At 39.8% G+C, this 21,773-nt stretch overlaps 1 long non-coding RNA gene across 1 annotated transcript; it reads right to left on the bottom strand.

The window, feature by feature from the left end:
- Positions 1-231: 231 nt before the first annotated feature.
- On the bottom strand, positions 232-20,863 carry LOC112843474 (uncharacterized). Its single transcript, XR_003215834.1, has 3 exons — positions 20,454-20,863; positions 2,244-2,284; positions 232-644 (listed from the first exon to the last, which is right to left on the bottom strand). It is a non-coding gene; the product is annotated as an uncharacterized LOC112843474 (long non-coding RNA).
- Positions 20,864-21,773: the final 910 nt, after the last annotated feature.

Genomic DNA, 21,773 nt, shown 5'->3' with positions numbered 1-21,773 from the left:
ATTTCTTCTACACTTTTTAACCAGTAACTCTTTCTCCTGTTTGCAGTGAGACTTCCTTTATAAGCTGTCTGTGTGTACAACTCACAGCAAAGAAATTACGACGACTGCTGATGAATTAAACCTTTCTCCCCATCATCCACCTTTGTGATGGTTTTATAAAAACACAGTTACAGCAGATCTTGTAGATTTAAACTCAAACTCCTCGTGCAACTTTCAGCAGCTCTTCTTTTTTGTGTGTGTCAATTATAAAAATCCACAAACGTACATCAAAGAATATTTTTGTGTCGGGGCGTGTGTGCCGCTGACCTGATCTGACAGAGGAGAAAATAACAGCTGAATAAAGGCATTACTTGCACTGACTCTTGTGCAGCATATTGACGAGACATGAGCACAACTGTGCGTCTGCGTGTACACTGTGTGTGCCTGTGTGTCCTTGTCACAATGTGTTTGTCAGCGGGTCGTGTTGAGTCTTGGTGCAGTGACAGCATCAGTTTGCTGCCTGAGAGACATCAGAGATCATGTTCGCAGAGCCACCAGCAAGAGGGCTGAGAGCTGGTGCTGGCCACAGGGACTGGGAGTAGATAATGTCAAGCAGCTCGGAGCAGGAGAAATGCAGTGGCATATGTTGTCTGACAGGGAAACGCCTGGATGTTGTCGGGCAGAGAGGGGGAGACGGTTTGGTGGTCAATGGGAGTGACAGCTGTCAGGAAGTGCTTTCTGTGTGTGTGAGAGCTACTACTAAGAGAACCTAAGAGCTTTAGTCCTTGTAACTGAGTGTTTTCATTATGGGAAGTGTCTAAAAATGCTCTTTTGGGGTGGTTTAAAGGTTAGAATTTGAGTTTAGGGCTCACTTGAATTTGGTTAGTTTGAAATTAAAGCTTGAAATCAGACTTGACGTCAGCTCTGTAGAAAAACATCACAATCTTGATATCATACGAAAGTTACAAGGCTTTGAGTTCTCTGACTGCATGAAGGAAAGTCTCATACATGATAATACATGAAAATAATTACAAAACAAATGATGAGGACGTTAGTCTGCTGTATCACCAAGCCACTGGGAGATTCGAGAAAATATTCCTCTTCTATAAAATAATCGTATAAAATTGTAGAAAGTTCAGTAAGCAGCTAATTAATACTGTCGTGAACTCCGCTGGCAAATGCTCTGCTTAGGGATAATAAAAGGTAAGATTTAATTAGAGTGTGAAAGGTGACAGCTGGGTGTGATTATTTAAACAATCAAAGTTTGATTTTAGGGGTTAAATTAAGTGTAATCAGTGTAAGCACAGAAGCAAGATGTTTCTTAAACATGCTGCTTTTTTTGGCTAGAAAATTTCAACCCTATACACACAAAGGCATAACCGGTTATTTTCAGTGACTGGACTTTAGGTCGCTAAACAGAAATTGCAAACGTAATATAAGGGGGTCACAAGATAATGTAGGACTTTAGGACTAATTCTTGGTCCCAAAATCTCCTGAAAGAGAAAATTAGGAAAGAAAGTTAGAGATGTAAGGCTAAGATGGTGTGGTGTGATGTGCAAGAGGAGGGATAGTGGACGTTGAAGATGGAGCTGTGAGGCAGGAGGAAGATCACAGAGAAGATTCATGGATGTAGTGAAAAAGGATAGAAAACACATTTTCCTTTAACAATAGTAAGAAAAATATTAAGCAAGCATTTTTAAAACTGTTATTTCAACTTTATTTTGTATTTAACAAAACAAAACCACAGTTTTACCTGTTCAGGTGTCTTAAATCACTAAAATTAAACAGCCACAGTTTTCTATTCATGCCACGAAAAATAAATAAGTGAATGAGCAAAAAATAAATACATTTACAACCGCTGATCTCGGCCTTAAGTCGCAAGCGACAGACATGTTGCATTAATATTTCAACGCATTTTACACAGTTTTTGTCACATCTTCTCCCATCTGTTTGATTTTGAAACCTTTGCATGCGCTTCATGAAGCTCTGCGTTGGCTTTCTGGTTGTGCGTGTCGCCATATTTCCATATAAAAGCAGGTTTTAATTTGGCCTTACAGTGCATTGCTGTGCCTCAGTTTTACATACTGAGACCCCACTGTGACAGTAATGACTAGGCAGCGGGCTGAAATACTGAGCGCTGCCTCAGACAGGTGGACACTACCGATAAGGAGATTTCCCAGCAGCCTCAGCAGGCGGTTGTAAATGTTGTTCTGTACACCCTGATTGTTAGATCATGTGACCCGGGTCAGATATGTGATTCCTACCTGAATCCATGCAGTCCTACTCAGTTGACGAGAAGCAGCCACTAAATTGTAATAAGAAAAAAAAGAAATTAATAAGACCGTTCTTTGTAAAGTTCTTTCACATATTAAACATGTCCCAAATATTCAGAGAGAATCCAGTCAGTCAATGAACAAAAAGAATAATTGAAAAATAGGGGAAAAAAAGGTGCATCAATTTCCATTAAGCTGGAAAGTGTTTTAAGGTCATTTACACCTTTATGAGTTTAGATTTGCAGATATGCATCAGAGTGAGAAAAACTGCTTATAAGATGTAAGTTTGAAGCGAGGAGTGTAGAAGCTGCTCAGTTATGTTTAAAAAAAAAAGTGAAGCGTAACAGCTAAACCAAAAGAAATCAATGAAGCAGTTAATATCTCAGTCTAGCATAAGCAACATGTGGTGCTTCGATGCAAAGGATGGCAGGACACACCAAGAAGAAAGCTGTGTTGGGGCTGGCTGCTTTCTTTGTGCCTCCCAAGTTGGTATCTTACAGGATAATACAGCGAAGACTCAGTAATGACCCTGGTATTGGAGGTAAATCCACTACAGAATGACTTCAAACAAAGAAAATCTGCCTTTCAGTGTGGCCCAGTCAGAGCTAAGCACTTTAACCCAATAATGATGCTGTGCAGTGACCTCAAGATGTAGCTGTTTCCCCTGGAAGTCCTAAAATTATGGCTAAGCTCGAGCAGTTTGGTAAAGGAGGGTCTAAATCAGAGGGGTTTTTTGCCACATAAGCCTTTAAAGAAATACATATTATTATATTTTTTGGTTTGTTATTAGCTTAATTCTGCTGTGTTTCTTTCTTCAGGACACTGACAAAGATTAGGTCATATGTTACGACCGCAGGCATGCTGATTTTAAGTGGTTTGTTTACATCAGGAGGTTTTTACAAGGATATGAACATTAAGTTTACAGTGTTCTTAATCAACAAGGAAATCCTCAACTGTCTGCAAACACAAGACCTCGAATACAGTGAAATACAAGTTATTCCGGCCATGATATGAAGCTATTCTATATGTAGTAAAGACAGAGTGTGACAGGCCAGGTAGAGACACACAGGACAGAAGAAGGCATATCCATCAGATTAACACACAGTAATGTCTTCCTGGTCTGGCTCCCAGCATCAGTGATTTATCAATGCAAAGCTAATAGCATCAATATGAATCTAACTAAAAATCAATATTTCATTATCTAATTGTTAGTGGGAATGAAGAAGGATGATTGCAGGAGATGGCGTTTGAGAGCATCTGGAGTTCACAGAGACATCTGGAGGACAAACTCGAGCAGTAACTGCACACTTAGTTATGACACACTTCCAAAGGGTAGGGGGTAAAAAAAAAAAATGAATGTATGTGCCTTTAATGTAGTAAAACACTAACAACAAACAGGCAAAAATCCAATGATTTGTTGCAAAATGCTACCGCAAGGTTAAAACAGAGTCACCACCTTACATTTCATCAAACAGATCCCCGCCTCATCCCCACACATACACCCACAAGCTGCAGTCTGAACCATCCATTAAAAATACTGAAATCAAACCAACACAATCATCTCGGACCTCCTACATCCATCACTCCTGGCAAATGGGGGTGTGCTGGCAAAAGTCAATATGATGCAATTTGGTAACAAAGATGCATAAAATGAATCAGCTTAATCCTTTCAGTCACTCTGACACAAGGACGTCACATCTTTAAGACCACTGTTTCACTAACCTCATTAATTGCTTAAAATTGTTTCTGCTTGTTTCCACTAATCAGGTTCGATTTGCATCTGGAATACAAAGTGAGCACTGCAGTTATAATCTCAGAAGGTAAAGAGCATCCCAGCACCTTTAACTTACCATTACTGGAATTACAGTTTTTCCACATTGTCACCTAATTTTATAAAAAAAAGGAAAGACCCAAACATCTACAGACACAAAATATAAAGTAAAAAAAATAAATAAAATATAGCTATTGTAGAACTTTTTTCAGGCTGTTTGGAGGGTGCACAACGCCTCAGAGTGTACACAAATGTCTTGGACCCTCACATATTTGCCACTGGAGAAAGTAGACCACTGGCATAAGGCTGTCAGTTCCAGACCCCCAACATAGAGCTGTACCTCATTACATGGTCCTGTTTTACTTTGAAAAAATAAACCTAACTCTTATGTGGTCCAGCGTACAAGCCTTTGTCAGGGAGTTTAGTGTTTAACTCTGTGTACATATACATTAATACACATTTTAGTGTTGTCTGATGGAGAATCAGTTGTAAGCAGGTACCTCAGCTGTTGTTTTGCAGATCTTTAAACGATTCTCTTAAACGAAAAACATCCCTGAGTTTCTAGTTTTTGCCCTCCAGCTTCTCTTTTCATTTTTATTTCTCTGTGTCAACAGGGAAAAATAAAGAGAAACATTATCTAACCCGTGGCAGCGCTTTTGGGTTTTACCCATCAGAGCTACAGTCATTCGTCTGCAAGCATTCAGCTGCAGAGAAAGCGCGGCTAAAGATGAAACCCAGCGAGCGAAAACACAGAACATGTATTTATTCTAAAGACGGGAACGAAAAAGAATCTGAGAGAAGGAAACAAATATGCATTTTTCTCTTCACCCTGTCCACAACCGTGTAGTAAATGTAAGTGGTGCATTCGCGTGCTGTGAAACTGCTTTGGAAATTAATTCCATCATGTTCTTGAACCTCAGTGCCATGTAATCCAGCATCTCGCAGTACATTTATGAATGTGCTTTCTTCAGCAGTAACTGCAAAGGTATGAGGGTAAAATGCACTTTAAAGTCAGGGCCAAAAGAAAATTAAGGCAGAGCTGAGTGTTATATGAGATACTGAAAGAAAGGAAGGTTTCACATCTTCGCCACACATACCAGAGAAACAAATAAATAAATAGGACTTTAGGTTTGTGACAATAAGTTGTTATTTCAGGGCAAAATGTCTGTAAGCTTCTTTTCATATTTTGCATAAAGAGCTAGGTTTAATAGCAGGACTTAGTGGTGGGCATATCGATCCAAATTATTGACAGTATCGATACCAGTGCTGGTATTGGTATCGATCTAAAAATGCTTTAGATAAAGGCATATTTACAGTCCAGCTCTCCAAAAATCCCTGCTTGAAAATGCATGAGAAGCTGACACGTGTGTTTTGTTGTGTTAACTAAGAAATTTGGAAAGAAAAAAAATCACAGTGAGTTAGTGGTCATCAAAATGTGGACAGAATTTGGCAAATTGATGATGATTCTTCTCATAAATAATGACACACTGCTCTCCCCTACATAAACTGCCTTTATGAGTTACAGGTATCGGTACTGGTATTGTATTGCATTTACAGTATTTACAAATTTGCAGTATTGCACAGCATTAGCAGAAATACCAGAAAATGAAAAAGGTCATGATTACAATTCAGAGCGCGCACACAAACTTTCACTGGTCACATCCTTTAATGTTTCAGAACAGCAGACTATGGATTTCTCATACAACTTGGATCTGAAGATATTGTCAGTCTTTCTTTGGTTTTTCTCCATTAAGGATAATATTTACTACATCTGAGGTTTCTTTTTGAAAATGCCTGGTAAAGCTGCTCTGCCATCTCTGTCACCTCAAGAAATCCTGGAACAGTGCTGCATTGGCTGTGCATCATTTGGCCCCTTAAAGGAACAGTAGGAGGAGCAATAGCATCTGTCGCCAAATAAAGAGTAACCTGACTGTGTTATGAATATGAGAGCTGCATTATGCAAGACCTTGAAGATATCACAGCCATATACTGCAGTTGTTAAAAAGACTGAGAGGATATTATCTCCACGGTGCCAAAATAAATCTCCGAGCTAAAGGTATTATTTGTTATGTCAAAGAGCTCGTCGTGCGGCGACACTTGTTAATGCTTCGTAATTTATGAAATGGTTATTTACAGGCTTTGAATCTGTAGAGCAGAGTGAAAAGAGGGGTTTTGGTTTAATTGCTGTGGAGCGGAGTACATGACAAGGCCCAGGAACTGGAAAGAAGCCAGATCCCTCCACTGTCGGGCACTAATAACACATCACGATGACAGAGATGCGCCTCCTCTCTACCTTGCTGTATCGATCTCCCATCTTGCTGTTAATAGTCCTGTTAAACACCAGCTCTCGGCTCTTTACTGTGTCCAAGCCCACTTAACAATGAAATTCCCCTTCTCCTTTTAAAATGCCTCAAAGGCAGAGCAGCAGCTGGGGGGGCAGAACTGTTGGACTAGATGCAGAAAAACCTCCTTTTTATTTTTATTTTTAAATTAATCTGTATGAAACACATCAAGGAATAAAGAGCTGATGTGTCAATCAAAACAGTTAGGAGGCTGACCATAGTACTCAGAACTGAAAGGCAAATAGGCAGCACAACAGTGGGTGACAATGTCAGGTCGTGAGATGGTTGGTTGCTCAACCACTTTAATCCAGACTGAAAATTAGACTGAAAATTATATATCTTAATGCCTTTACGGACTGTCTGACACCTAATTTAAATTTCTTGATTTTTTCATTTGGTTACTTGAGGATGACTCCAGAAGTCCACACTTTGCACAGCACTGTGCTTCGTTGGCGATAGCTCCCTTTTTAAATACTAAATCTGACACGTGGCTCTGAGAAATGCCCAGGCTTGTTGTTCACAGGGGGGGGAAAAAACCCCCCCACAAAACACATGTCGTTGCTATAGCAATGTGATATTACACTTTTATATCACATCAAATTTATATTGTGGACAATATGATACAGCAGAGCCCTAAAGACCACAGTGGCAGTCTTTAAGATGCTCTTCTAGGTCTGTTGTGCTACCGTTTATGCGTTCAGCTGCTAGCAAGGAGAGGGGTCGAATGTCTGCAGTGACACTGAAGTTTTGTGCCAAGAGGAGGAGGCAAAGATAGCACACTGGTTTTATTATTGCAAGCAGATCTCTCATCAGATTTTAGACTCTTGTCATCAATTTTAGTTTTTTTAACAATGCTAATATCCATCCATCCATCCATTTTCTTCCGCTTATCTGGGGCCGGGTCACAGGGGCAGCAGCCCAAGCAGAGAAGCCCAGACCTCCCTCTCCCCAGCCACCTCTTCCAGTTTATCCGGGGGAACACCACGGCGTTTCCAGGCCAGCCGAGAGATATAATCTCTCCAGCGTGTCCTGGGTCTGCCCCAGGGCCTCCTCCTGGTGGGACATGCCCGGAAAACCTCGCCCAGGAGGTGCCCAAGGGGCATCCTTGTCAGATGCCCGGACCACCTCAACTGGCTCCTTTCGATGTGGAGGAGCAGCGGCTCTACTCTGCCCCTCCTGAATGGCCTAACTTCTCACCCTCTCTCTAAGGGAGAGGCCAGCCACCCTTCAGAGAAAGCCCATTTTCGCCGCTTGTATTCACGATCTCGTTCTTTCGGTCACTACCCACAGCTCGTGACCATAGGTGAGGGTAGGGGCGTAGATCGACTGGTAAATTGCTAATATTCACTCTTTAAATTTTATTAAAGCTTAACGTTGTGCATTAATAGAGGTTTAGCTGCTAGCTGTGTTCTATGCCTCCCTTTGGTTAATTTGACTGACCTAACTGGACCATTTTATGAGGTGTTGGTGCCTTTCGGAGCGTTTCTAATGCAACAAAGTAACTCAAGATTGTATTAACAACCTGTTTGAGCAATTTGTGCATCCATTTTACTTTGTGAAAACTACTAATACTCTACCTCCAACAAACCAAGGTGATGATGGTCATGGGTTCAAAAGCAGACATCATAGCTTTTCATTTTCCAAACAGCATGAACTCTTTATTTAGCACCATCTAGCATGTTTCTCTGAGCTTACAGTTGCCTCCTTGTTATAAATATTCAGAAAAAAAGAGGAAGTAATGGACCCTGATACTGTGCCAAGTGGCTTTAAATAAGTATCGCTACAGTTCTCTTATGGTAGGATTAAAAAAAGAAAAATCATCCAGGCAAGAATCTCTAATGTATGGTAAACGAACATGTTTAAGCAGTAAACAATGCATTAGGTAATTGCAGATGTGGGAAGAGATGGAGGAGTGAGTCAAGGCAAACAAATACTCCCCATGTAGAGCAGACGTCCAGAGGGAGCCCGAGTCTTTAGTCAAGGACTTGTGTTTTATTAGTTGAATGATATAAAACATGACAAAATGCCTACTCAAAGACTATCAAAGATTTTCCACCCTTCCCTTGGGACCATGTATATAGGGCAAGAGCTCCACGCATCTCTTTCAGTTTGCCTCTCTCGCTCACGCCTAGGCATCTTCGGAAACGCACAAAAAACATCTCCCATCGACAACCAACATTCGTATTTGTAACAACGCGTCTGAGAAAACAACATTTTACAAAAGCTCGTTCAGCAGGAGTCTGCTTAGTTTGTGAAAATGAGCTTTTTTGTAATATTACCTTAAAATTCTGTCCTTTTAAATGCAGTTATAATAATAACTCACTTTAATCTCACTTTAACTAAACTATGCAAATAGCTCAGATCGTAATTCAAACTCAGTCACGATGGTGCCAACCACCAAAGAAGAGGTAAAAGCAATTTGTCACAATTTGCCAACCCTTTGTCACAAACCCACATTAGACAAAAAAAAAAAAAAGGGGAAAAAAAGAAAAACACAGTGTGCTCGTGTCTGCAGTGAACATGCTGAGATAAGAAAGACAAAAACTGATACAGTGAGCATACGTGTGTTTGAACTTTGAAACTTTCTTGATGGTTTGTTCTCTCTCCTGCTGTAGCACAACTCCAGTTTAGCAGAAGAAACAACATTTGAGTAACTAAACAGGAGCATAAGTGCAGTGTTTGTTGTTTTTGATTTCACTGATGCCTCAGGAAGGAATTTCTAGCTTTGGTGGTGAGGCTTTGAAGAAGAGTTTTCTTAAAGGTGTGCAATGTTTTTCTTGTCTCCAAACAGCATTTGATTTTTATTTATCCTGCTAATGTCACGTATCCGAGACACACACACACACAGAAAATTTACCGCACACACTCACAGACATAGTTAGACATCAGAGAAGTATTACGTTTACTGGGCCAGGCTGTGGGATTATAAATGTTCAAAAATTCATATAAAACAGATGGAAAAGTCGACTAAAACTGCTCTTTGGTGTATGTGTTTATCTTTTCATAGCCGTCAATATCTCTAAAAAGCCAGTACACCGATTTTAATGGTGATCACGAACAGAGACATCCTTGGTTTGAGTGTGGTCTCATTTCTCTGCTGTCAGTTGTGGAATAAAAGGAAATGCCCAAGAGAATTAAAAAATGCTGTGTATACCAGCTGGATTTTAATATTCAGATTTATTTAGTCGTCCGGGCTGATTTTAATTATATAATTTTCCTCAGAGGATGAGCATCTAGCAAACTTTCCACTGACCACAACCAAGAGACTCATTTTTACTTAATGAAAACTCATTAAGTAAATTCTGATTTAAGATCATTTTCTGATTGACTGGACCGAATCAGGAGCTTTTTAGAAATGGAGCTAGTGAAGAGTTTGCGAAACACATTAACACCCAACCCATATATCAGCAGGCCGGGTATATTAGCCAATATTAGCTATTTATCGATATCTGAGATTAAAAACGGGCCGATAAATGGAAATTTTTAAGAAGTAGAGATGGGAGGATCGCCCTTCAACCATGATATCAGTGTTGATGCTGCATCGTTTGTCTACAAGAAGCCAGTTAGGAACTTGGAGCGGCACAAACACAGCAATCAGCTGATCCAAGCAGAGTTGGGACTTGTGAAATTAAAACCAGATTATTTTAAAACTGCACTGTAATATTATGTTTATAAAGGACCCATACCAACGCTAACAAACGTTAGGGAAAATGGTCTTTATTAGTTTAAATTCTGTTAAATGTTGTTAGTTGTGTGCGTTTCCTGGTTGCCATGACGGTACAGCTTAGTTTGTGACAAACCTGAGTTTTGCCTGAACCATTTAGGCGGACGTAGCCACTGCGATGTGTCGATTATGAAGCCTTTAGCTTTGAGTTTTTACTCTTTTACAACCTTTTCCGACTCTTAGAAAAACCATAACATAGAGAATGAATTGAAATATTTTGTTCAGTGTGACTTTAAACAAGTGATTGAGCCCATAAAACATTAGGAAAGGGATTACTGAGGTCTTTGCACCTCTGACTTTAAGAACTGGAAGTCTTGCGGCAGCCCCCTGGTGGCAAGAAAAAGAATGCAGCTTTAAGCCACTTCTGCACTGGCCGCACTGACATCTTTGATATACAGGGTGTGGATTAAAAATACAAGTGAACTGAGGAAAGTCTTAATCATTAATATTTGTTGTGGTATAAAAAGTGGTGCAATCATTTATTAATGCATCACGCAAGTTAAACAGATAAAAAAATATAGACAAAAACAAATCAGTTATGTAACTCTAAATTATTCTATTAAAACCCTAGAAGCAATTTGTAATGTCCATAATACAGAAAAACCAGCTTGTTTGGGAATTAAATGATAAATATGACTGTAAAAAAAAATAATAAAAGTCCACATATTGTGTGTGTTTACTACGTCGCCCGCAAAGGCGGCTCTTGACTTTGCTATAAAAATGCTGCTGAACTTACCTTTTCAGAGTATTGCACAATAAAATGACATTTTTCCTGCCGATGTGCGTTATTCATCACCGAGGTGATTTCTGGCTGTAAAACTGGTGCTCTGACTCCGTTCATGTCGTGTTGCCAAATGATTCATAAACTGTGCTGAGCCTGCAATTTGCTGAAATGTGAACATTTTTCCTGCTGAAATGCTCAACATCATAGCTCCGTTCTGAATTATGGCATTCCTGAAGGTGGCAATCATGTTGTGACATTAGTCATCCTAATTTGACCACACACAAAAAAAGGAAAAAAGTGGGGGGAAAAGGAGAAAGGACAGAGAATGACAACACAAGTCTCTTACAAACATGAAGAAAAATTGTATTGCAGTTCCTGTAAACTTCTTTACAAATTCACTTGCACTTTAAGCAAATAAAACACACATTTTTCTGCTTGTCTCATAAAAAGTAAACTCTCCCCGAGTGCAACAAAAAAATCAATATCTTTGGAGTAAAACTGCATTTCAATCAGTACCAAAGCTGCAGCAGGTGTAGATGATCTTTGTTTCTTTATTGAGTTATTTGAAAAGACTCATCGGAAAGATGAAAGATAAAGTGAAAAGAAGTGTTTCTCCCAGTGAGGGCCCCTGAGGCTCAGCACTCGGATCCCTCACCGCTACACAGGACTCGTCATGCTTGTCATGTCAATGTTCCTGAAGGTCGCTTCATCTAAAAGGCTGGGAGGGACTGAGGTGAAGAAATATTCACATGTGGAGCCCTCGCTGTAAGCTAGAGCCTTTCTCGTACAGTCATTATTTTGATCTTTTAAATAAACACTTGATTAGATGAGAGGGCGAGTACACGGTCCAAACATTGCCGAATGAAGGCCGCTTCGTCTAAACGCACAGTGGTCACTTCGGCAGTAAAAGCTGCAACTGTCTCAGGTTGCCGTAACTGTGACATTTTTAATTCACAGTTAGATTTCTTCATGTTGTCTGTAACTCTCCTTCAGGGCCATAGATACCAGAGTGGCAGAGACACCCTCTGGTGTGTCTATGGATGCTTCTATGTGTTTGTGTTTGGGGAGAATGACAAAGAAAGAAGATGGTTTTTATTATAGTGAAGTATTTTTAGAACATCTGTTTAGTGACCCATCCACACCAGTTTTTTGGGACTGACCGGTTCTTCCACAGATACAGTGGCTGTGAGAGGTCAAACAGCAAACTGAAAAATGCAGCAAAAAGCACAACAAACACAACAAAATGTGAATAAAATCCATTTCCATTTTCTATTCCTGTTGTATTTCATTCAAAGTTTCTTGTTTCTCAGCATTTTTCTATTTCCTTTCTTAAGCGGCAGCGCATTTGACCTCTCAGGGCCACCGTACATCGAAAAAAATTGCACACAATCGGACTATATGCACACATTGCAAATAATAAATTAAAAAAATGTAACCTACAGAGCTGACACAGTACAGAAGCAACAAATACCAAATATTAGCACATTTATTCAGTCAAGAAAACAAAGCATTAAAGGTACTGTTACACTAAAGGGTGTTCAGTGTGGTCAACTTTAAATGAAGCCAAAAGAAAAGTCAAACAGTAAAATGTGTTTTTGCTACTGTGGTATCAGAAGTTCCATAGTGTTCTCATTAAAGGAGTTTATCAGAGCATCAGGTCAGTAAGAACAGGTAAATCAGCAGATGTGCTTTCAGTGTTTCCTTCTTCCTAAACGGAGGAAGCTAATATCAACTAATGTCTCTATCAGAGTGCTTTTAGAGGAAAACCGAGTAAAAAATCTTTCTTTTTAAAATAATGTGTTAAGATATTGGCTTTATTGCAGATGTGTGTTTTGGGTTAACATATCCAAAACAAAGCAGTGTTTCTGTGTGATAATTACATTTAAACGTGCTCATCTGTCTTTGGAATAATTCGCACGGATCCGACGCTGAAGAAAATGCGTTCTCACATTGTTGCAGTTCCTGCTGGTCACCAACAGAGGCTGATAAAGGTCACGGCTGGCTGAATGCCCTTCGGAGCACATACTGATACACTGTTGAGCATATTAAGGTAATGTGATATTTACAGTCTGTTGTGTGTCCTGTGCTGGTTCCAGTCTCTCTTCATCTTTCCTTCAATTGTTTCCAGTTTAATTGCTTTCCTGCCCCCTGAATACCCTTCTCTCTAGTCTGCCTCTCTGGCCTGTCTCTCTTTTCTTTTTCTTCTCAACCCCCCGCCCCCCCCCCTTCTTCCCCATACGCATTTCCTCTGGCCCCGAGTCAGGCAGGGCAGCTGCAAAAGGCCTCACCAATGCAGGCTGATGAGAAGTGACAGCTCTCTGTATCACTCCCTGGCACTGACAACTGACAGATGGATACCACTCACACACACTGCAGGGGAAAAGAAAGAGAAAGACAGAGAGAGGGAGAGAGAACACAGAGGTCGAGGAAGAGGAAAGCACCAAGGAGGATGATTCTCCAACATTATTCTCTTTTCATGGAGCTGCTGTGTGATTGAGTGCTGGGTAGAATAACAAGCTTGTGCCATGCCAACCTTAAGCTCTTTTCCCCTTACGGGCACAAACATAAACATGTCCACATGCATTCTCACACATGCAGTGAAATCATTAGAATAAAACTAAATAGACAATTTACTTCTACTGTACTTAGAAGAAATATACATTGATTTACGATTTGAAAATCGTGAGAATGGTACTAAATGGAGGCGTTCCTGCGGTGCAGTCCTGCTATTTTATATTTATTCTGTTTGCTTCGGTTAAAAAAACAAAACAAAGCAAAATGCTTTGTTTTCCCGATCGCTCGCATACCAGATGTTTAACATGTTGCTTGATTGACGCCAACACATTGTGAATGTGAATATATACAGTTTTCCTTCCTGACACACTGAGGGAACTGTATGCATCCATCACAGCATCGTACGTATCTGATGCCACAAACAAAAACAAGTTGCATGATGAGATGTTGAGCTGTTTGACACAAAACCCAGACAGAATTTTCATCCTCTGCATTGATGTTTCTTTAATTACAAACAAGACAAGAGTACCAAAAAAAAGTGTTATAAATTTGTGTGACTTATTATGTGCCAGAATGTAAGATACTGTAAATTAGCAGAATCAGGTGTTGTGCATACTGCATGGATAATGTCCTTATTTAAATACAAGGAATTTAATATTTTATGTGTTCAGTGTATATGTAGTATCAGTGAGAAATGTGTTGAGTATTCCATAGTTTTCATATAATTTTTACACTAAAGGTTTTCACACTATACCAAGGTTTTTTTATGTATACTATACGACTGTGAAGACAAAATGAGCTTCAGCACCTTTAGAGGTAGAGTGAGGAGCTCATTCAGGAGAGGCTTAAAGAAGAGCTGCTACTCCAAACAGAAAGGAGCTAGCTGAGGCTTTCCCAGCATGTCCAACTGGGAGGAGGCCCCGGGATAAATCCCGGACACTCAGGAGAGATTACAGCTCTTGGCTCGCTTGGGAACACCCTCGGTGTGCTTAGATTGCTGCCCCCTCGACCCAGACTGGGATAAGCATCAGAGGACGGGTGGATGGATGCTCATCTGTGACTATTTGCTGACCTTTTCTGCTTTACTTTTTACAAATCTCTTTTAAATTTTTCACTGTGGGTTTAAAGGGGGAGAGTAGACTGTACATAAAAGATGGACATAGCCTCTGGGTCTGAAAGGGCCTGTTTTAACTACTTTCTGACCTGTTATCGCTGGATAACTTGCAAAATTAAAAAGCAGATTGATCAACAGTTGAATTAAAGAAAAATATGTTATTGAATTTCTTTTCCTTAAAAAAGGATTTTTTGGTAAACTATTTTAAAGGCAGTTGTACCTACATGCCTGATTAGTGGTTGAATTGTTTTAAAAGAAGTCATACAGTCAAGTATAAACAGTATATCTGCTGCAGTCAAGCATATCTGCTGTAAATAATGCTGCATGTGTTCAGTATGAAAATGTTAAAGTGGTATGTCCACTGCTGGGACGTAAACAAACAAGCCTTTTCACAGTTTTCATGAAAAAAAGGCCGTGTGCTAGCAAAAGTTGCAAAACAAATCTATTTTCACCTCAGCTGTTGGGCTTGGTCCTATTCACAGGAGAATCAATAGCCAGGAAGTCGCCATGCTCGTGACTGACTCCACTGTGCAGAAAAGTAGAGAGTGAGAAAAGGATATGTTGCAGGAAAGGAAATCCCAGGGGAATTAAGCTAAGTAGGCACGTATCAAAATGGACAATGAAACTAGAAAATAACACGTACAGAGCTGCTCGGCTGTATTTCCCGTGTCTGCTCTCGGCGACACGGTTTACCTTAAAAATCCAGCACGTTTCCTCAAACACCAGAGAGGCCTCCTCTCAGACGTGTCACTGCCGTAAATCACCTTCTCTAAAATCAAATTTTACACTTGACTGTAAGAGCCACACGGGGAGATTTGGCGAAGTTGGGATTCAGCGTGCCCAGATTTGATTTTAAGTTGGCACACACTAAGCATCCGCTCTGAGTCTGATTGAACTAATAAGCTTGTGCCTGAAACCTTAAGTGACACTCTAAAATAGCAACAGTGTCAAAGTCTCAAACGGGCGACGCCACACCAAGGCGATGATGACACGAGCATTGTGTATAGGAGGTGAAGAGTATGGTAATGTTGTCAGTGCACCCCGAGGCTTCAGAGCCATCACGGAGCAAAACAAGAACCTCAGCGATACGCTGTCTCGTTACTGGCTGGCACATATTCTGTCAGTCTTCCTAACGCCAGACTGCTGCTCTGATTACTTCCTCTCCACTTCCTACATCTCTCGCAGGCTGCTTGACCTTTTGTAATTACGTAAAATGATATTTATTTTGCTTCTTCTGGAGGGTAAAATCTCCCGTACACGAAAGCTTGTGATCATGATAGCTTGAGTCTCATGTGATCACCGTAACTGCAGTCTCCCATGAGCATGATTGCTAGTCTGTTGATAGCTGAAGGCAGCTTGTTTTCTTGGAAAGAGCGAGGCCTGATGAGTTTGATTCTCAGCCAGGAGAAGGACTTCAGAGCCAGGGGACTCTGTGGCTGTCTGGAAACCCCAAAAACATTCAAACAATATGCAGTCAGATTACTGCTTGTGTTTTTTTTGCTCTTGTGTCGATGACAGAATTGTGCTCTTTCAGAGAATATTTTTTTACATCCTGTCTGCCACATTGTAAAGTGGAGAGCGCCACAAATAACAGCCAAAAAAACGTTAAAAGCAAAGCACGATATACAGGAACTGCAATAATAACGTGAACACATGGATGCTCTGTAGCCAACAGCAGCTTGTGAAACACAGTATTGTGTCAGAATAATGCATCAATCCAGCAACTTTGAAACCACAGTTGTTCTTCTCTTTTAATTATTTGACAATACAGCAGGAGGTTGTATTGTCACAGCATTAAAACCACCGACAGGAGAAGCGGATAATGCTGATCGTCTTCAACAATTCAGTTCTTGCAGGGAACCCTTTGGGTCTTGGCTTTCATGCGGACGTTCCTTTGACATGTTGCACACTAAAGCGCATCCCCTATGGCCTTGGATGCTCATGTCTCTGTGCCAGACGCTACAAGCAACCCAAGAGGGCCTGTGTTCACGCAGCAAAAGAGGCAGAGTTGTTCTGGCTGCGTGGAGGCATCTATACGATATTAAGCAGCTAGCTTTTAAACACTCGTGTGTCACGCTTTTCTGGTTAAACGTTATTTAGTGGCAGAATAATCCCAATCAGAATAAAAAGAAATCAACCCCTTCAGTAGATATCACAAGACTAAATGCAACTGCTGCCATAAAGAGTCTTTTTTCTAGAGGTGGAGCTATGCTAAATTATGTTAAAGCTGCAACCATATCTGTATTTGCCTTCCAACTTGTAGCTACTCATTGGATATTTTCTCTTTTTCAGACATTCTCAATAAACCCTAGAGATGGTTGTGTGAGGAAAATCTCAGTGTCTAAGAATTAAAATTAGCCAATTAGATTGATCGGCTAATTAGATATTTGCTTAAGAAGCAGTTGAACAGATGCACCTAATAAAGTGGCCAGTGATTGTAGTCGCCCAGTGCTGCCTAATAAAAATGGCCACGTCCTTGCAACAGTTATTACATTAAGCCTGTAAGTTTTTCAAGAAGATTATGCATGCATAGAAACAAAGGAGTGGAAATAAAGGTGTACAAGATTGCGCGGCGAGTCTGCTTTTTGATTTATGTACACTCGGTGAGTCAGAAAAAAATAATAATGCGGACCCTACTTTATTTGTCTCCATTAAGAAAAAATAATACAAGTATCCGCAGCAAAAATATTAAAATCTTGACATTTTTAGTTTCTCCCATACATTCACGCATACGTGCGAGAACAATGAAAAAAAAATCTGCCATTAACGTAATCACAAAAGGTCATGTTGTTGAATGGGAAACAGATTAAATTAGCATAGCGTTAGATGTGGAAAATGATTTCCGGCAAATAAAACTGCAGCACAATTATAATATGTTAATTACTTATTTCATTAAGGAAGTTGATTGCAGTGCACAGAAGAAATCATGCGGGCAGAGACACCTGGAAAGAGGTGATGAAGCTTGAAGCCAGCCTCTCTCGCTGCCTTGTCCCTCCACTCTGACTCCTCTCGTTTCCTGCCGCCGTCCTTGTCATCAGCTCTCATCTATCCTCGCTTTGGCTTTTTACGCACGCATTAATTGCCTGAATGTGCCACACAAAAATGCTTCAAAGGGCACAGGACTTCTCATTTGTTCATCAAAGGGAAGATGATGAGTAGTGTGAGATCATATGACCTACCCACAATGCTCCTCAAGGGAAGCGGGCGACAGAGGCAGTGTGTGAGCCAGTGAAAACACGGGGAAAAAGGAAAGCAAGGGAAACATTGCTAGGATTTTTCACTGATGAAGTTGGGTAAACAAGATCGGATTTTAGCAATCAGCCTTATAATAACAAGGAATTGTTTGTAGTAGCAGAGAATATGATCTGTGGCTTTGTGAGTATTGTCTAAACTTAAAATGGGAAAATCAGAGCTGTAATTGAAGCCTTACTGAAACGTTTGTGTTGTAAAAACTGTTTAATCTTGTAATCTAATTAGGGATTTATTAGTGCTGTAACAACCTTTGTGCGAATTTAACGGCCAGCTGTCAGTGTTTGTTTTAAAAATACAGATAACAATATAAATTGTACTTGAAAGGGGATTGTTGATGTCTACATAACATGTTGTAATAAATGAGGAGAGCAGTTCTCTATGATTGTTTCCTGGTACAGCTCAGCATAAGCACAGTAAAGCATCAGATGAAACATCAAGCCCCGGCATGTATTTTCTTTCTTTAATACCCCAAATTTGGTACACAAACCTACAAATGTAAGGCTAGCAAAAAACCCTCTACTTTTACTCCAAACCATAAATTTGAAATGAGACAACCACTAATACTATTATTAATCTTTTTCTAAAGAAATTCAACTGAAATTCCAACAAATTTGATTAAAGTCGAACAGTTCGGTTAGTTTAGTTTTGCCACAACACCACAGTGGATTTGAAATCGAACAGTCGTGATGCTCACAGGCTCAAAAATAATATACATTTATATCACATACAGACAAGCAGTTTCATGGTCAGGTATTATTTCATGATTAATGAAGAAAGCAAAATATCTCAAGCTTACTCAAAGTGTTGAACTGGTATTTTATAGCTTTAATTTAACTGTAATTTTAAATATGAAACCCAAAGACATGTGAAATTGAGGGAGAACATCGGGGTGGCAAAACTTTAAGAGTGGCCAAATCAACAATCTTATAAAGAAGGAAAGCACCGGCCAGCTCAGCAACACAAAAAAGACTTAAGGACCACAGAAGACGACTGAAGTACCGGACAGAATTATTTCTGTGGTAACAAAAAAACTTCACAGCACCTAAAAAAGTCAAGAACACTTTCAAGGAGGTAAGTGTGTCATTGTCAAGAACAGATTGGACAGATGAAACCAAGGTGAACGTGTAGCCAAATGAAATGAAAGAAAAAAGTATGGAGACGGACAAACAGCTCATGATCTAAAGCAGAGTGCATTAACATAGTGGAGGTAATGTAATGGTCAGTCTTCCTGTTAAAAGGGAGTTTTTCCTTCCCACTGTTGCCAAAGCTCATAGGGGGTTCATGCTGTTTTTACTGTGTATGTATTATTGTAGGGTCTACCTTCAAATATAAAGCACCTTGAGGCGAGTGTTGTTGGGATTTGGCGCTGTACAAATAAAACTGAATTGAATTGAAGTATGGCATGGCCATGTATGACTGTCAGTGGAACAAAGCCACGACTGTTTGTCAATGATATGATGATAAAAGTGGAAGGATCAATTATGAAGTGTACAGGGCTCTACTCTCTGTTCAGACAGAAATCGGCTAAATCAGATCAGATGAGACTTCAGTGCAAATGGATAATGACCCAAAGCATGCAAAAGTTTCTCAAAGCAAAGAAATGGGACTTAATGGCCAAGTCAGTCACGTGATCTCACCCCAGTACCTCAGCTTTTCAGTTAATGATGACCAAACTGAAAGCAGAGAAACCCACAAACAAGCAACAACTGAAGGTGGCGGCAGTAAAGGCTAGCAGAGCATCTCACGGGAGGAAAAGCAGCATCTGGTGATGTCTCTGGGTTCCAGACTTCAGACAGTCACTGACTGCAAACAGTTTTCATTGAAGTATTAAAAACAGTCCTGATCATTAAAATTATGATGGCTTGTCCACTCATTGAGCCTCGTAAAAAGGAGGACGTGTGTATAAAAATGACTGTAAGATTTTGTTAAAACCCTTGAATCCAAACTGAAAGTCTGCACTCGGATCGCATGTTGATTGTTTGACTGAAAATCTACTGTAATGGTGTACAAAACAAACAAACAAACAAACAAAAAAAGTACAAAATTGTGTAATTATCCAACGAATTATGGACTCTACTGTACATCTAGTAGTACTACTTCAAATAATCGGCAACAGTTGTGTTTTTCTAACAAATATGGTCTGGTCCTTGGACATTGCCCCACTATAATTACCATACATACAAATGAAGGGAAATCATTATTGATAATTGTAACTGATATAGTACACATCAGAAAGTCAGACACATTAGTATGCAGAAGATGACTAAAAGCTTGATGAGCTCTAAATAAGCAGCAGATGACCATAAGTACTTATAAAACTGAAGACAGCTGCACAGCAGTCTGAAGGATAAAACAGCTTGTCTGTTAGTTATTATGAATAATAAACAAACTGACTCATGACCTGTGTTTTGAGAATACTTTGCTAACTTCCCAGGAAACAAATACTAATGGAACATGATCACATACAGTTGTCTGCAATATTCATGTTCACATCCCCAAAGCTACTATGTGCTAAAAAGCCACATAAAATAAAGAAAAAGTTCCAAACAGCAGGGACAGATAACTGTGTGCGCCACAAGAACATAATACAAACGCAAATATGACACACAGCGCGCAGACATCAAAGACAAACACATCCCATGTGCAGATCTTAAAGAGTGTACCGTACCTTTGTCACCAGCCCCAAAGCTTTATGTTACTGCAAACAAGCGCTATCTGACCGAGGCCTAGACATGACGTCACCAAGCAACAAACACGTACCTTGATGAGGAGAAGCAGTGCAGTAAATCCTGCAAGGTGATCTGACATGATGAGATATCCCAATTTGCAGTAAAACTCTACATCCGGCATGAAGTGCTCACTGAGGCCATTGGGTGATTTCATAAATAGAAATCCAGAATAAACCTTAATGGATGTCATCCTGTTTGTTTAAGAGTGCTACATTTCAGATTCAGCACACACAGCAGTTTAGAAAGTGCACAAGGTAAAGGAGTGGGCGGAGCTTTGACATGGCAGCCAAAGGTGCGCTCAATATATGTTACAGCCTGGAGAAATTGTCAGGTGATCAATCTAGTTGTCTGCCTAACTGCACCGTAGCACTGATATGCTAATTTTTCACGTTTCAACTAAATTCTTGTTGACGCTTCAATGTGAGCAGAAACTTTCAAATGTGGTCGGGTGTAAAGTAATAAAACAACGAATTCTCAACTGCATCTTTGTTCTTGTTTGAATCTTTATCACCAACATTTCAGCTTGAATATGACGTGAGTGAGTAGCACAGGCTTGATTATGCGATGGCCACCAGTGTTGGTCAAGTTACTTCAAGGAAGTTATTAGTTACTAATTACTGATTACTTCTCCAAGAAAGTAATCCCGTTACTTTACTGATTACTTATTTTCAAATGTAATTAGTTACTTTATTATTTAGTTGGTTTTAAAAATTATGATACACAACCAGAATACGTAAGAAAGTAATAGACCTTTCAGCCCAGTTCTATTTTTTCTGCATAATCCATCACATAAAACTAAATCAAATGGAAAAGTCTCTTTTTAAAAATTGTTTTATTAGTTTTAATCTTTTAACTTTATGCACATTGCATCAAGCAAAAATTAAATCATATGCAACAGTCTTTGACTTGAAGAAATGTATTTAACATTTAAACATGCTGGTGCCGCAGCAGTCATGTCAGTGGGGGGTTTCTCTGTGAATTTCACATTCCCGTGGCAGCGTGCTAGGTGCTTGCTCAGATTTGAAGCGTAATTTTTCACTGTAGAAAGAAGTTTTCTTCCCACGCAGAGTGTGCAGCGGATGCTAATGTTTTTGTCACTTTTTACGGAATCAAACTCAAAGTAAGGTCAGTACGTCCAAGCCTTAAACGCTGCACGTACTCTCTCCCGCACTCCATTGTCATTGTCATGAGACACTCTCACAAACAAAATCACAGTTTAGTAACGCATCATGCTTACGGGAAAGTAAGCGTAATCTAATTACTTTTTTGCAATAGTAATCCCTTACTTTACTCGTTACTTGAAAAAAGTAATTGGATTACAGTAACAATGGCCACATAGTGGTTGGTGACT

Source organism: Oreochromis niloticus, linkage group LG22, assembly GCF_001858045.2.
Source record: "Oreochromis niloticus isolate F11D_XX linkage group LG22, O_niloticus_UMD_NMBU, whole genome shotgun sequence".
NCBI classification, from domain to species: domain Eukaryota; kingdom Metazoa; phylum Chordata; class Actinopteri; order Cichliformes; family Cichlidae; genus Oreochromis; species Oreochromis niloticus.
The sequence above is the reverse complement of the archived record's forward strand: the minus strand, read 5'-3'. Positions and strand labels throughout refer to the sequence as shown.